General features: G+C 39.8%; 1 protein-coding gene across 1 annotated transcript in view; it reads left to right on the forward strand.

Moving 5' to 3' along the window:
* Positions 1 to 689: 689 nt before the first annotated feature.
* LOC120414289 (chondroadherin-like) overlaps positions 690 to 14,253 on the forward strand; it is an 80,565-nt gene continuing 67,001 nt past the window's right edge. The window contains exon 1 of the mRNA XM_039575420.2: positions 690 to 1,808. The gene's annotated coding sequence lies outside the window, so the exon portion shown is untranslated. The remainder of the gene's footprint in view (positions 1,809 to 14,253) is intronic.

The following is a 14,253-nucleotide window of genomic DNA, read 5'->3' on the forward strand; positions in this document are numbered from 1 at the left end:
ACAAGGGTCCTTACAACCAAAACTGAGCAGTGCTAGTCCGAGAGAATAATGGCCTCGAGACGAGAGAATAGTGGTACCATTTACGGAAACAGAGATCACAGCTCAAGATGGACGAGATAATTATTCTCACGAGGTTAATTTGCAAAAAAAAAAGTTAAAAAACCAAAAGTGTCGACTACGGGAATCGAACCAGAGACCTTTGACATACTAACCCAATGACACGATATATGACACTTGTTGGAGATTTATTGTATCAACTAACGAATGATCACATTTGTTTTGATAGTGTTAGTTGGTAGCATTATTCTCTCGATTTTGGCGCAGAGCCTTGAATAAATTTTGAGGGAACGATTCCCTCGATTCGGAATTTTGGGTGTAGAAAATGTGTGCTAATTTCACGCATGCGACTGATCGTAAGTTATAAATGCTTTTATCATGTGAAAACTTCATGCTGGTGAACAAATCGCATCAATGGCTAGATATTATTCCTTGCTCTCGTCTGAATCCCCTTGTGTCCAACTCGCTTTGAAACCATCCGTAAATCGTTCACAATATTTTAACCACAAAACAGTTTGCATTCCTATTAAATTAATCTAATTAAACCCATCTGTCCCCCTTTCCCATCGTCTTCCGCGCCACAAATTACGAATTGTCAAAGTTCGCGCCTCATCTCCGCCAACCGCCGCGCCATCTGTTGAACTCACAAACACCCACCTCCCATCATCCACCACAATTAATTGAGCTGTCTTCGTGGCAAGTTGGCACCCGTTGGTCGCCGCCGGGGCCCCAGCGGAACCGAGGTCGGTACCAGGACAGCGACAGGACAGCACACATAAATAAACCAGCCAGCATCAACCCGCTCCCGTCCCGTCCGACCTCCGAGGCCTCGGCAATTAATCACCGTGCCACATGGTCCCCGCGGATAGAAAAGGCCTTTTCGCCGAATCGGTCACTCGGTCACACTTGCCAGATGTTTTCGCCGACTGGAAGGCCCACCCAGGGCGCATGCGCTTCCGGAATCGGCAATCCGAACCTCCGAACTGGGGCCACCACCAACAGAGTTGACAGTCCGTCAACGGTGGATCGCAGGTTAGTTATCTAAGGTAATTCTTACGCGTCGGACGCGGGTTTTCCCATTGTGTCTGGTCAGATTGCCGCGCGGAATTGGCCACACGACCCGTTCGCGATACCGTCGAGAGCAATAAAAACGGACAGAACGCGTGGTGTCGCGCGGGCTGCCTACGAGTAGGCGCGCACTCTCTCTTTTGTTTACCGCAAGAGTTTTGCGTGAATCGCTAGCGCACCATAGAAGACCTGGCCGGAACTGGTCCCGCGATGCTGCCGCCTGCTACGATGATGAATGGCGCTGGTGTGTGTTGGCCGTCCCAGCAGTGATTGTGGAACGTGTTGGCCAGCACCACCACGTGCGCTGCCCGGAAGAGAAGATGCACGCCACGCCAGACCGAGTTATCTGTTGATTATTTATTAACTGACGACCGTTCCGAGGGATTCCTGGGGGGGTGAGCGTACTTCCGGGGTCGAGGGTAGATTACAGTGACCCAGCGATAGCTGGGCCAAGTGCGCTTGTCTAGTGTGAGTAGAGGGCAAAAGTGTGTGTGTGTTTTTGCGTGTAGATTGAAGATACTATCCAGAGGATCTGAACCTGTGCCAGTGCGGCCCGTTTGCGAGTGTCCATTTGGTAGCCCTCCCTCAACCGAGGACATCGGATACTGCACCGAGGTGGGATCGCTCATCCACAGGAAGCGAGACTCAACGGACTGACCAGAACTGGACTGCAAAAGCGAAAGGTTGGTCGACTGAGTTTTTACGATGTTTTTCATATTTTTCGCCTTTTTTGCCGGCCCGAGTAGCGGAACCATGGCCTAGGCAGCTCGTTGAAGAAGAGGACAAAATTGCACGGTGTAATGCAGTTTGTGGCTAGCAGTAAGGGCTGCCACATGCCGGTTTGATGACGCCGACGACGACCACGGCATCAACGGGAATGATGATGGTACAGGTTAGGGTGTATCGCGCGATTGTTGGTGTCATTTCGGGAAATTACCGGAAAATTATGGGCGACTTTGTTCTGGGAGGATGTTCAACTTCCAGAACAAAAGCATTTGTAACAGCCTTATTTTGTGATTCTAATTCTATTGAAACTTGTTTGTACATCAGAGCAATGGTAAAACTTTGATTATTGTTTTTTTTCGGATCAAAGAACCATTATGCTCTAACGAAAAAAATCTTTAAAATTTTAAATTTCAATGTCAATGTCCGTTTAAAAGCTATACAATATTTTTTTTAATGTTAATGTTTCACGATTATATTAAAAGCAAAATTATTGATTGAATCTATATTTTTATAACCCGGTAGATTTAAAGGAAGACTTAGCTTTGCAAAGCTTTGCTAGATTAAAAATACAGTCAACTCTCTGGCAGTCGATCTTCTCGATATTAATATTGCTCCAGCTGTCAATAAATTTTCAGGCCCTTCAAATAGATTGCTTTGAATTTTCGTTCTATAGTTTGATAACTCTCACTCTCGACGGTCCCTTCAATATCGACAACGAGAGAGTCAACTGTACTTGTTATTCATTGTGAAGATATCGATTCTCGCATTGTCTAAATACCCGGGAGTCGAGACCAGACTACAAAATATTATGTTGCTGATTGTACCAAATTAACAGTTGCAATGTTAGTGTTTTAAGTTTCAAATGTTAAAGTGTTGAACCTTTTTCTTATATTTTCATAAAAACTTGAAAAGTGAACATAATATTATATAGTTTGATTAAAAGTTATGTACCTACTTCCTGACATGATTTGGTTTTACCTCATAGTGGTAAAATGGTCAAAAAGCAGATTTCTTGAGAAAATGTTTATGCAAACTTCACCTTCTTAACGAGAAGTCAATCATTACCATGTCCAAACATCAATTACCGGTGAAGTAATTTACACCCAGCTCTCAACTCAACTTGCACCGTTTGGATTAGCTCAAAGCTCTTCGCCGTAACCGGAAGCAACTAGTTTCAAATCACGGCGACTCCATGTTCAATTATCCCAATTTACATAAGCTATAATCACCACCGATTTGATTGGAAGTCTACTCCCCAGGTTCGTGCAGAGGTTGATTACTGCTTGGTGAACTTTTCCCCGAAAATTCTGCTCCAAAATATCACCCGGATACACCCTGAGAGCAGTAGAGCTTCGTCGTGGGATGCAGCTTACTGACTCGATGTGGACTATTTCTATATAGGATGCTCTACCTCTTTGCCGTTTCCGTCGGTGTCGATTATGATGAGGAGAAGTTTTTGCCGACTGTGTCAGCTTGGCTTCAGCGCCAGTTGCTGATTATCTGTTTGTTTTTTTCAGTGCAGATCAAACTTAGATTTGATGTTAGGGTAAATTATACGCAATTGGACATTTTGATGATGACGGAATTTTCTTCTTTCATTTAAACTCAAAATTAATCTGACACTTTAAAAGAAAATAGCGAATAAAATAAAAGAAGAAACGTTTGATTATATTATATTTCGCATGAAACTGTGTCCAAACGACGGTGTGTCCCCTGACTGAAATCTGCACTATCTAAAGTGCATCCGCTAAAACCTCACTCCTTCCCGTTTCATTTGGAGCTCATAAAAATTAAGTGCACCATTATAATAGAATTTAAATTAATGAAAATCTGTTTTGATTACGCTTTTCAATTCGGTCCAACTAAGGGGGGTCGAAGGTCGTTATTGCTCTCACTGCAGTTGCCTGCCTGCCGGAAAAAGCAGCATCGAAAAGTGCAGCAGCAGCAGCAACGTCGGAAAAACGCCCGGGACAATCCAAAACCCGGGTAAAATCAGTGCAGTTCGCTGTGTTTGTGAAGTGATTTACGAGGGAGGGGGGTGTGTGCGCACTCTTATCGGGAAACGTTGATCAGCAGCGACCGGATGCGATAAATTGAAATAACTTTTGCAAAATCTGCTCCTGTGGGTGGAAATTACGGGGGTGATTTTTCAACCCTCTGTATGAGCTTTATTCATACATTCGTGGTGCGGGAAATTCAATCGCAATCCGCGCGAAAAAAATAAAATAAAATGGCAAATTATTGGCAGAATTCGTCGGGTAATTATCATATGAACAGGGAAGGCCACCCGATATCGATTCGTTTTGTGCATGATGAATTGTTATTTTTGTGCGGTTGGTAGAGATGAAAAATATATTTATGGAACGTTATTTTTTCGCACTGAAACAGAAATGCTTGATGCATTGTTTAATGCGTAAACAGAGAGTGAGCAATGATGCAGAATTGTACAGTGTTTTTGATCAATCTCTGAAATTTTTTCAATTATTTCGTTGCATATTTTGAGCTACTAGCGCAGGTGTAAAGAAAGGTTTTGGTAATTGAAACATTAAACCAAGAACAGATTCAATGTTTCAATTAGGTACGTGAAATTACAAAATTATGTCTGATATCTACAATTGACCTAAAAACTTTTAACATGTTTTTGTCAAATAGTTATTTTTAAATCTTTTTTCAACCTTTTATCAATAAATAAATTAACCAAAAAACTACGTCTTAGGGCTCTATACAGGCTATAGCAATAGCTACAGTCATCCCACATATTCGGAACACCCACAAATTCGGAACACTTTTGTAATAATTTGTCAATAGCATGCCAAATGCTTCTTTTTGGTCGACCCTACTATTTTTAGGACCCTTATAAGGACATTCTCTTACTATTTAATTATTAAAAGTGAAACTTTTTAAGTAAAAAAATACTTTCCGAGACTATTTTATCTCGAACAGCAACACACTGCCTCCAAATTGCCTGTTCCATGATTGTAAGATATTATTGTGCCTCCGACAATTGTGGGAACAACTGAATTTTACTGTTATTTTAGGCCATTCATAACCCTCTACAACCCAACCCCGCCTTAAGACGGGCTTCGATTAAAAAATCGCCAAAAAAACATTTTCAACCAATTTTTGATCTTTAAAAAGCATTGAAAAGAAGAACTCTTAAAATTTTTGAAAATTTATGGGTTTGAAGTTTTACTTGTTTTATGTGACTTTGCCAATGTTTTTAAAAATGACATTTTTTAGGGGTCAACTTTGGCTGTGTTTCATACTAATATTTCCTACATTTTAAGTAAAAAGAAGTATGCAGTAATTTTTGTAGTGTCCCAGACTATGCCTCTGTGCATTTTTTTTTGCAATTTAAATGATGATGGTGCCATTCTATAGCAGAAAATTTGAAAAACTAGCAAAAAATTTAAAAAGTGACTGTAAAAACACGAAAAAAAAAGATAGGCAAAATTTAATGATAGGAGGTGGTAGAATAGGACAATTACTACCAAAAACAAACATAAACTAAACAAGATAAATGCAAATTAAAATACTAAAAATGAAACAATAAAAACATAAAACAAGAAAAAGTTTTTCGTAGACCAAAATTTGCTCAAAATGACCTCCTGAACAGGGGAAAAAACAAAAAAAAATTGAATAAAAAAATTGGGCAGTAGAGGGTTAAACTTGAGATTCGTTGATTTCAGCGTGTGAAGTCATTATTTTGTAAAAAATAAGTATTCCTGAAGAGAATCAAAAGTTTGTTTACATCCAAAAGAAAAAAGTGTTTCGAATTTGTAAATTTCAAGAGTCAATGCTGAGTCAAACCTATAAAAAATCAGTTGGTTTGATACATAATCAAAAGATCACACGAAAAGCTGTCACACAAAGGTAAAAGCAAATCATTATGTTCGGTTGCGAATTTCTAAGATTTGTTGAACATTGGCCGAACTTTAAACCGAATATGTGGGGTGACATATATATAGCTATCCATAATTTCGTGAATAATATGATAAGAACCATCCTTTATTAAATCTTCCGAACTTGAGCCGAAATCATGTTAACATTTAAGAAATTTATTTTTCGAGTGATTTTATAGCCTTCGTGAAAAAATTTCTGATCCTTTCGAAAAAAAAATATTCTGAATTTTTTTGAATCGTTGCAAAGGGGAGTTTGACTATTTGGCTATTTTGAAATGTAAGTCTTGATTCCAAAATTTCAAATTATTTTTTGGAAAGATCAGAATATTTCACTATTTTTTTAGCAATGAAAATTGGATCAACAGTGAGATATTGGCAATAGAAAATTGGGTGAAACTTGTGTAAGACTATGAAAACATAAATTTTCCTGTTTATTTTTTTCTATCCATTTTATCTCAGCAATAAAAGGTCCAACCATCAATGTTTCTTAGACGATTTTTTGGAAATTTTCTAAACTTATTGAAAAAAATATTTTTAGAAATGATCACTAATGGGCATTATTGAAAAATAAAAAGAAAAACTGCAAATTTTCAGCTTAAATTTTAAATTTAACTCGGCGGCATATTTTGCGCCCGTATTTCTCCATGGCTCGAAAGTTGCGGGTATTTGTCACCTTAAACCTAAAATCAGAAAATACGGATTAAGAAATTCATTTTATGTGAAAGATAAAGTCGATTCAAAAGTAGGCTTGCCTTTTTTCTAAGACTTGGTGTCTTTGATGATTGATCAGAAAATTGCACGTTCGAAAACTGTATTACATCTGTGTGTTTCAAATAGTACTTAGTTTTTTAAAAGACAACACAATTTAAAACCAAACTTTTTTAACAGAATTCTATGGTTGTGATAGAATCTTACTTTTAGTTGGAATAATCAAAATAGACCGCAACTACATTCATCAAAACATTCAAGTATAACTAACTGAATCGTAAACTAACTTTAAACTGGCCAACCTTCGTTCTGGTGCTGGCGATGATGATGCAGGCATTTGGTGAACAACTCCCCGCACTTCTGGCAGTATGCGAAATAAAATGCACAAATAAATATGGAACAGTTCGCGGAGAGCGAGCACCAACGGTTTTCACCCGGAACTATGACTTAAGCTGAAAAGTCTGCTGCTTCTGATCCGGGAAGCCCAGAATGTGATATGGATGGATTCGGTATCTCTCGTCTGGCAACACTGGATGCTGGAACGACTTCGACGGGGGTGGGTCGCAAAAGTTGCAGAATAAATCTAAAATGCAGTGAGAAAAATAACAGTTGAGTAAGCGATTTTGCGCTTTTTCGCCCCTTTTCCTAGTCGGTTTGTTGTTTTAGTTTTCAGGCGAGGGTGCGGGTCAATTTCAGGACATCTTCAGATTTTCTAACATTTTTAAAATACAGCATAAAAGTTAGTTTGGCCTTCATATAAATTTGTAATCCATCTTTAGATTGACAACTTTATGGGATATTGTCAAAAAACAAAAGCTTCATAAAATGCGGAACATGAAAAAACTTTCATTCAAAAAATAAAGGAGCACGAAATCTCTGTCACTCTCTCCTATCGAGGATGACGACTGTGTGGAAAATCGGATTTTCTACTGCACAAAATAAATACTTGTCACTGGGTTGGGTCTGATCCGAAGCGCACTCTGGATTTTCCGGATCGGGGACATAATATGTATGGATTTGAAATTTTATCCCAGCTGTCAAGAGTGCAGCACGTTCCCCGAACGACTGTTTCCAGCCATTTCCCCATGATTAAAGTTGAATCAATTTGGCTCGAATTTGTCACGTAATCACTTCTGAATTTATCTCGATCGGTCTCGGGACAAGAGGGCACTTGAATTCCAACCCAAAATGTGCTCCAAACCACTTCAAAATCACCGCTTTCCAATCTTCCGGAAGGATCTTTAATTGATGTAGTCCAAAAGTCAACCACGTGTGGTTAGACCCTTCTCCCTTCCCCAGAAGGGTGAGGTTAGCAGGGCGGCATACCTTTAAAGGTGAGTCCCCCAATGAAGTGCCCTTTTGACTTGATAACTTTATCCAACTCTGTGCAAATTTCCAAGAGGGAGTTTGAGGGTGAGAAATCTGGCATGCCCTGGGACGCCAAAGTTATCCTCCTAATTATTTGCCCGTGTATGTGTGACGACCGCCCTCTCCTCAGGTAATGTTGAACAAGTTGGTCCGAAAGCAGCCTTGTTTGGACAGGACGGGGTCCATGGGAATTGAAGCAGAACCAGCTGGGTTTTGATTAATCACGGTGGTTTTAATCTGAAGCGGGGCAGAATTCAGTGGAGATATAATTTTTAAATAACATGGAGTTTATATCTTTGAATCTGAAAATACGTTCAAAACTTACTTTTGTAAATTGTTGATATGCAACAGCGTTCTCTAAACCAACTCTTTTACATCCAAAGCAACCTAAAAGCTGAGTTTTTTTTTTTTTTGCTTTTATTTATCCCCTTTTTTGCAAATCGTGATTTGCCCTACAAGTGATATTCTCGTGGGTCTCGTGGCGCAGGGGTAGCGGCTTCGGCCGCCGATCCCGATGATGCTATGAGACGCGGGTTCGATTCCCGCCTTATCCACTGAGCTTCTATCGGATGGTGAAGTAAAACGTCGGTCCCGGTTTCTCCTGTCTCGTCAGAGGCGCTGGAGCAGAAATCCCACGTTAGAGGAAGGCCATGCCCCGGGGGGCGTAGTGCCAATAGTTTCGTTTTCGTGATATTCAAGTAATTCGGCCAAGCTTGCTGCCGTTTTGGATTGGATACCAAAAACCAAACGGTTACCATTAGATTCCATTCTTGTCATATTGGAATGTATTGCCTTAATACGAACAAAGAATTGATTTTGTTATCAATAAAAATAAATATTACAGCGACATATTTATATCCCGTAACGAATGAAAAGTGAGCTCGAAAAGCCTTTTAAAAAGCTAAAATCCACCATTTAATTGAATAAATATCTTGATACGAAGCACTTGCCAACGAGTTAACCCCTCACCGTTCATCAACCATTAGCCGGCTCAATCTGGCTGCCCCACAGTGTGAGACCAGAATCCCTTTTCACCTAGTTTTACTTGAGTGGGGTCCGAATTCTCTGTAAATGAAAGGATGAAGCACGAGAAGCGAGCAAAGTTATTCATGAATCACCCGCTGCTGCTATGAATGGCACCCAACAACGTTTTCATCTTCACGTGTCTCCCGGCAGCAGCAACACCACGTGGGGTGAAAAGGGACGCTGTGGAAAGTGGTAGTTGTCGCTGTTTGCTCCTTTAACCTTTAGGTGGTATAGAGATTATCGTGTACCGAAGGTTACACTTGGGTTAAAAATATCTGAGAGACGGCATCGGAAGAAGTGTTTGGCTAAAACCAGGAGTAATTCACTTAAAGATGTGATGAATTTACTAACCTTGGCTTGAGTTTTAACTACACAATGGTTTCATTCAAATAGGAAGTGCATGTTACACATATAAGGTAACAAAAGGTAAAATTTACATTTGGAATCAAGTACTTTCCAGCTGTACCACAGGACGACCAATTACACCGTAGAGGACCAGGCCTTTTCGAAACCAGGACGACACATGGAGACGGTGAGAGAGAGAGACAGTGATAAAACATACTAAACTCGTTTGGAAACTTTGCCCCATTGGGAAAATGTTGTGAGAGGACAGACATGCAGAAGGCTCATTATTATTTCCTCCATAGTCCGGCTACGGCAGCGATAGGAGCAAAAGTGTGACTATCAAAACCGTGCTGATAAAGGGATAAATTTGTTCAATAAAAAAACAGCAGGCGATGAAAAAAGTACACGGGACTTGTCGTGAAAGTGGCGTGCAGTGATGATAGAAAATCTACCTAGCAAATAACTTAAGAGCGAGTTTTTCGCCTATACCTGAGATGAACTAATGCCAAGTATGAGCCCTAAGCCCCGACAAAGGGAAGTGGGGTAGAACGGGCTTTGAAGTTTGAGGTCCAAAAAACATAAAATATCTTAAAATTACTCGCATTTCCGTAAAACTTCATCAATTTCAGCTCTTTTAGATACATTCGAAAGGTCTTTTGAAGCACTTCAAATGTGCTAAAAATATCCAGGGTTGGTTTGAATTTTCTCATAGCTTTTGCAAATTACTGTTAAAAATGGATTTTTTAAACCTCAATATCTTTTTGCAACAGCCTTCAACACCCATACTCATATAGGTCAAAAGTTAAGGAATTTCATGGACTATAAGCCTATGGTATTAACTTTTTGGCCAAACGCAGTTTTTTCATACTTTTACGATTTTTCTAAAACAAACATTTTACAAAGTTAACTTTTGCCCTGTAGGCCAACAAGATGGCACTTTTTGGTCTGAATTTCACGTTAGTTTGAGGTGTTGGAGTTTGATTTAGAAAATAATTTAATAAACATTTTTGAAAAAAAAGTTAGAGTTTGTTTAGATTTTGATCAATAACATCAAATCCGTCGTGCAAACTTGTCGCACGTGCATTTTGGGCCTAATTGAGTTAAGAACGCCATTTTGTGCAGCCAACAATACCTAACTTTTTGAATACCAGTATTCCTAATCCGACAAAATGTTAAAAATTATTTCAATTCAGGGTATTTTTTCCAATCAAATTTATAACTCCAACAACTCAAACTAACGTGGAAATTCTCGAGGATTCCGAATATGTCAAAATTAAGACCAAAAAGTGCCGCAAAAAAAGAGGGAAAAGTTAACGTTGAAAAACTGCGATTGGCCAAAAAGATAATACCGTAGGCTAAAAGTCTATTAAATTCCCTAACTTTGACCTATACTGCCCCTGATCGCATAAATGTCCCATATGCATTTTCATCGATTTCGAGTTATTGATGCAGTTTGATTCAAAATTGTGTGCTCTTTCAAAAGAGCCTATAACATCCAGTACATTGTTCTAGAAATCAGGAGGAAATCCAGTTTTTTCGCGAAAACTTAACACGTAGCCTTATGTATGGGACAAACTTCAAATGCGTTTTTCTCAGCTTGCTGTTTTTGCATATGGGACATTTATGCGAACATGGGCAGTATAGGAGTATGGGTGTTAGAGGCTGTTGCAAAAAGATATTAAGGTTTAAAAAAATCCATTTTGATTGTAATTTGCAAAATTTATGAGAAAAGTCAAACCAATCTTGGATGTTTAAAGCACATTTTGATGTGCTTCAAAAGGCCTTGGAATTGATGAAGTTTTAAGAAAATGCGAGCAATTTTAAGATATTTTATGTTTTTTGGTCCTCAAACTTCAATGCCCGTATCTACAAAAACTGCCTCTTAAAATGCACAAAAACTACACTCCGAGTGTGCCTTTGAAAAACCTTACCGCGCCAACATAAAATCGATTGAAGTGTCCTGGTTCAAAGATCACAGATCACTCGCTCGCTCAAACACGACAAATTGAAAATTTTCTGTGTTGACAAATAAAGGCAACTTATTTTCAAACATTGATTTTGAGCAACCAAGTCAATGATTGAAAAAACAATCAATTACAGCCGATTCTAAATCAGCTTGGAAGGACAAAGTTGTAAACGTCCCAAAATTTTGTTCTACATATTGCCAGGAATAATCCAATCAAACAGCCCAGCTTGCTGTTCGCCGTAGTGCTGGTGTGCATTTAATGACGTCACACATTCACAACAGTGTAAATAATGCAACAATGTTCGTTCCATTCGGAGCCCAAATTGATGCGATGCAGATTCCAGATGCTGCTGCTGCAGTATAAGGTTTGGGTTGTCTGTTTCAACAGCAATTTGTCGAGCCACAATTATTCATCTAATCACGAGTTTAGCTACGTCGCCGCTAGGGCACACATACACATGGATGAAACCTTTTTTGGACACACATACATAGTGACAGACAGAGGTGCTCGTAAGCCCAAAAGGCTTGACACAAACCATTCATCGGTTTGGGGTACCAAGAGAGGATTATTTGGTTAGGACGACCGAAAGGACGACAATTCACAGTCAACAATTGTTCGTGGCTTCACATTTGTGCAAAAGTAGTGCGACAGTGTTCTTTGTATGTGTGCGTACGTACGTGTGTGCTTTATGTTCACTGTGTATGCAAACACTTTGTTCATCAATTATTCATATCGGTGCAACGCTTTTCGCACACCCCTTTCGCCCTTTCTCGTGCACCACTCACTACCTACTGCTACAACTAGTCGAAAAAGGATAGACACTTAGTTCCTCTCACCTGTATGTATGCTCAGATGAACTGCAGTGTATGTGTGTGTGATATTTATTATGCTGACTGCATTTAAACATGAGACTGCGGAAGACCTCAGCCCCTTGTGCCACATGCCCCTGTAGACGATCCAGGTTTGCTGCTGAGTTTGACAGGTTGCAAATTGGGGACTTTTTCACCTCCAAACACGTGTCCTGACAAGATTTTCGGAAATTAATCGGATGTATTTATCGAAACAAACGAGTTATCTTGAAAATATTGCTATCTGTTTAAAAAAAAGAACGCAGCATTAAAGTCATCTTTTTTTTAGCGATTTAAGTTATCACAATTCAATAAATGCAACCGAAAAGTTCTTATAAATCAATCACGATAATAAGTTTAAAGGTGGATCTAAAAGTTCATTTCGCTATTGATTTTATGCGTGACAGAAAAAAAAATTCTTAGCGTCGAAATGTTTTAGATAGTTCATCAACACTTTACCAAAATATGGTGAAGTTTGAAGAAGCCTGTAGTGAATGAAAGCCATTTGAAAAATGTCTCATCTCAATATGGTTTCAAAATATTCGATTTCCAAAATGTGGTTTTATTGAGGTTTGATGACATCCTGATTTTTATCCTTTATACCACGATGTTTGGGCAACGAAGGTTAAAGCTGCCAGAAATAAATGAATGAACAATTCATTCCATTCCAATTTTGTTATTTATCTTGCTCGGATAGTTAACTGATTACTAAAAACAAGTTCATTACAATGACGTCAAAGATTATTGGTGCTTTCAGTAAGCTTCAAACGTCTAAATCTGGGCCAATCGTACCCCACATCCCACACATTATCCGCCCCGCAGCACCGAGCTCAACATCGATCCCGCCGTTAATTCCCGGAAAAGCAATTCAATCAAGGAATTTGCGTTTCCCGCTCCCAACACTTCCCAAGTTCATCAGTTGTAGGGATAGGGAGGGGTCGTCAGTTCCACTTCACATTGTTGGCTAGATTAATCGTCTACCGCAATCTAAACTCAACCATTATCGCCACCACCTATTCCTGGTCCGATTGAAGCGTATCCCTTTGAACCACCAATCCGTCACTCCACTAGCAGAGTACAGTGTAACCCTGCTGGTTCAACAGTTCTGTGAATAAAAGGTAGTTGGCCAAACCATCAGGGTTTTACTGTACTCAACTAGCCACGTTGTTTGGTGTTCCGTTGCGATCCAATCCGATAGTGTTTACGTGATATAATTAAGTTCACGGTCGAGAAGAGCCTATCAGCTTAAATTAATCTCTGGTATATCCTTATCGACACCCGGACCGGTCATCCGTAACGGAATCGAGATAAATCCACGGCCAATACGGACTAAATACCTCCAAGCCGTCGGTGGATGGCTTCATCACGACGACAACAATTGGACCGGCGAAGACTCAGATTTCGCCTCAAACTGCCACAACAACACGTTCCTGGGCTCCGGATGTCACGTTTCGCCATCACCATCAAATAAACTAGCCCGTATTATATAGCATTCCGAGTTGCGATTATTTATATGTATATTGCTGGTGTTGTTGATGATGGCTGGTGGCGGTGTGGTGGTAGTGTCTATTATCATCTTTCCGCGGAATCCCCGGTTTGGCCCCGGGTGCAATCTCCGTTTTCCTGAGGTACGTGCACGTGCAGCACGTCGGGCTAGAGTTTGTCCGGGAAGATTCAGACCGCTTCCGGACAGTGCAGTGGCGTGCCTACGTGAAATCATGACTTCTCGTCAGCAATCAAAGAATATCATCATGCTAGGGTGCTCAGAAAAAAAAACCACATGACAAACCTTTTTCACTCATTTTATGACAATGTACCAAATTAAAGCCAATATTGTCAACAGTCAACAAATAAGCTAACATTTATTTATCCAGTTTCTGAGTTAAAACAAGATTGACAGACCTATGACCGACGTTTGACTAATATTTCACGTTCAGTCATCAAGATTCCATAACAACCAAAGTAAATTTGATATTTTCATTCAAAACTGCTTTGATAAACTTTATTCATAAGTACACCAAGAGTAGCGCGATATCCATCAGAGAATAACACGGGATTACAATAAGAAGCTAAGTAAATGGGCTGAGCCAGTTAATAAAAATCAACTGTAAAAAAATGTCAGTCCCGAAGATTGATTCAGAGACCATTGAATTACACCGACCAACAAAATTTCTGCGCAGGCTCAACCCGAGGGGAAGCATGCAGTTTTGGGTCCCCAGAAACAGGTGCACTTTGATT

Source organism: Culex pipiens, chromosome 1, assembly GCF_016801865.2.
Source record: "Culex pipiens pallens isolate TS chromosome 1, TS_CPP_V2, whole genome shotgun sequence".
Taxonomy (NCBI): domain Eukaryota; kingdom Metazoa; phylum Arthropoda; class Insecta; order Diptera; family Culicidae; genus Culex; species Culex pipiens.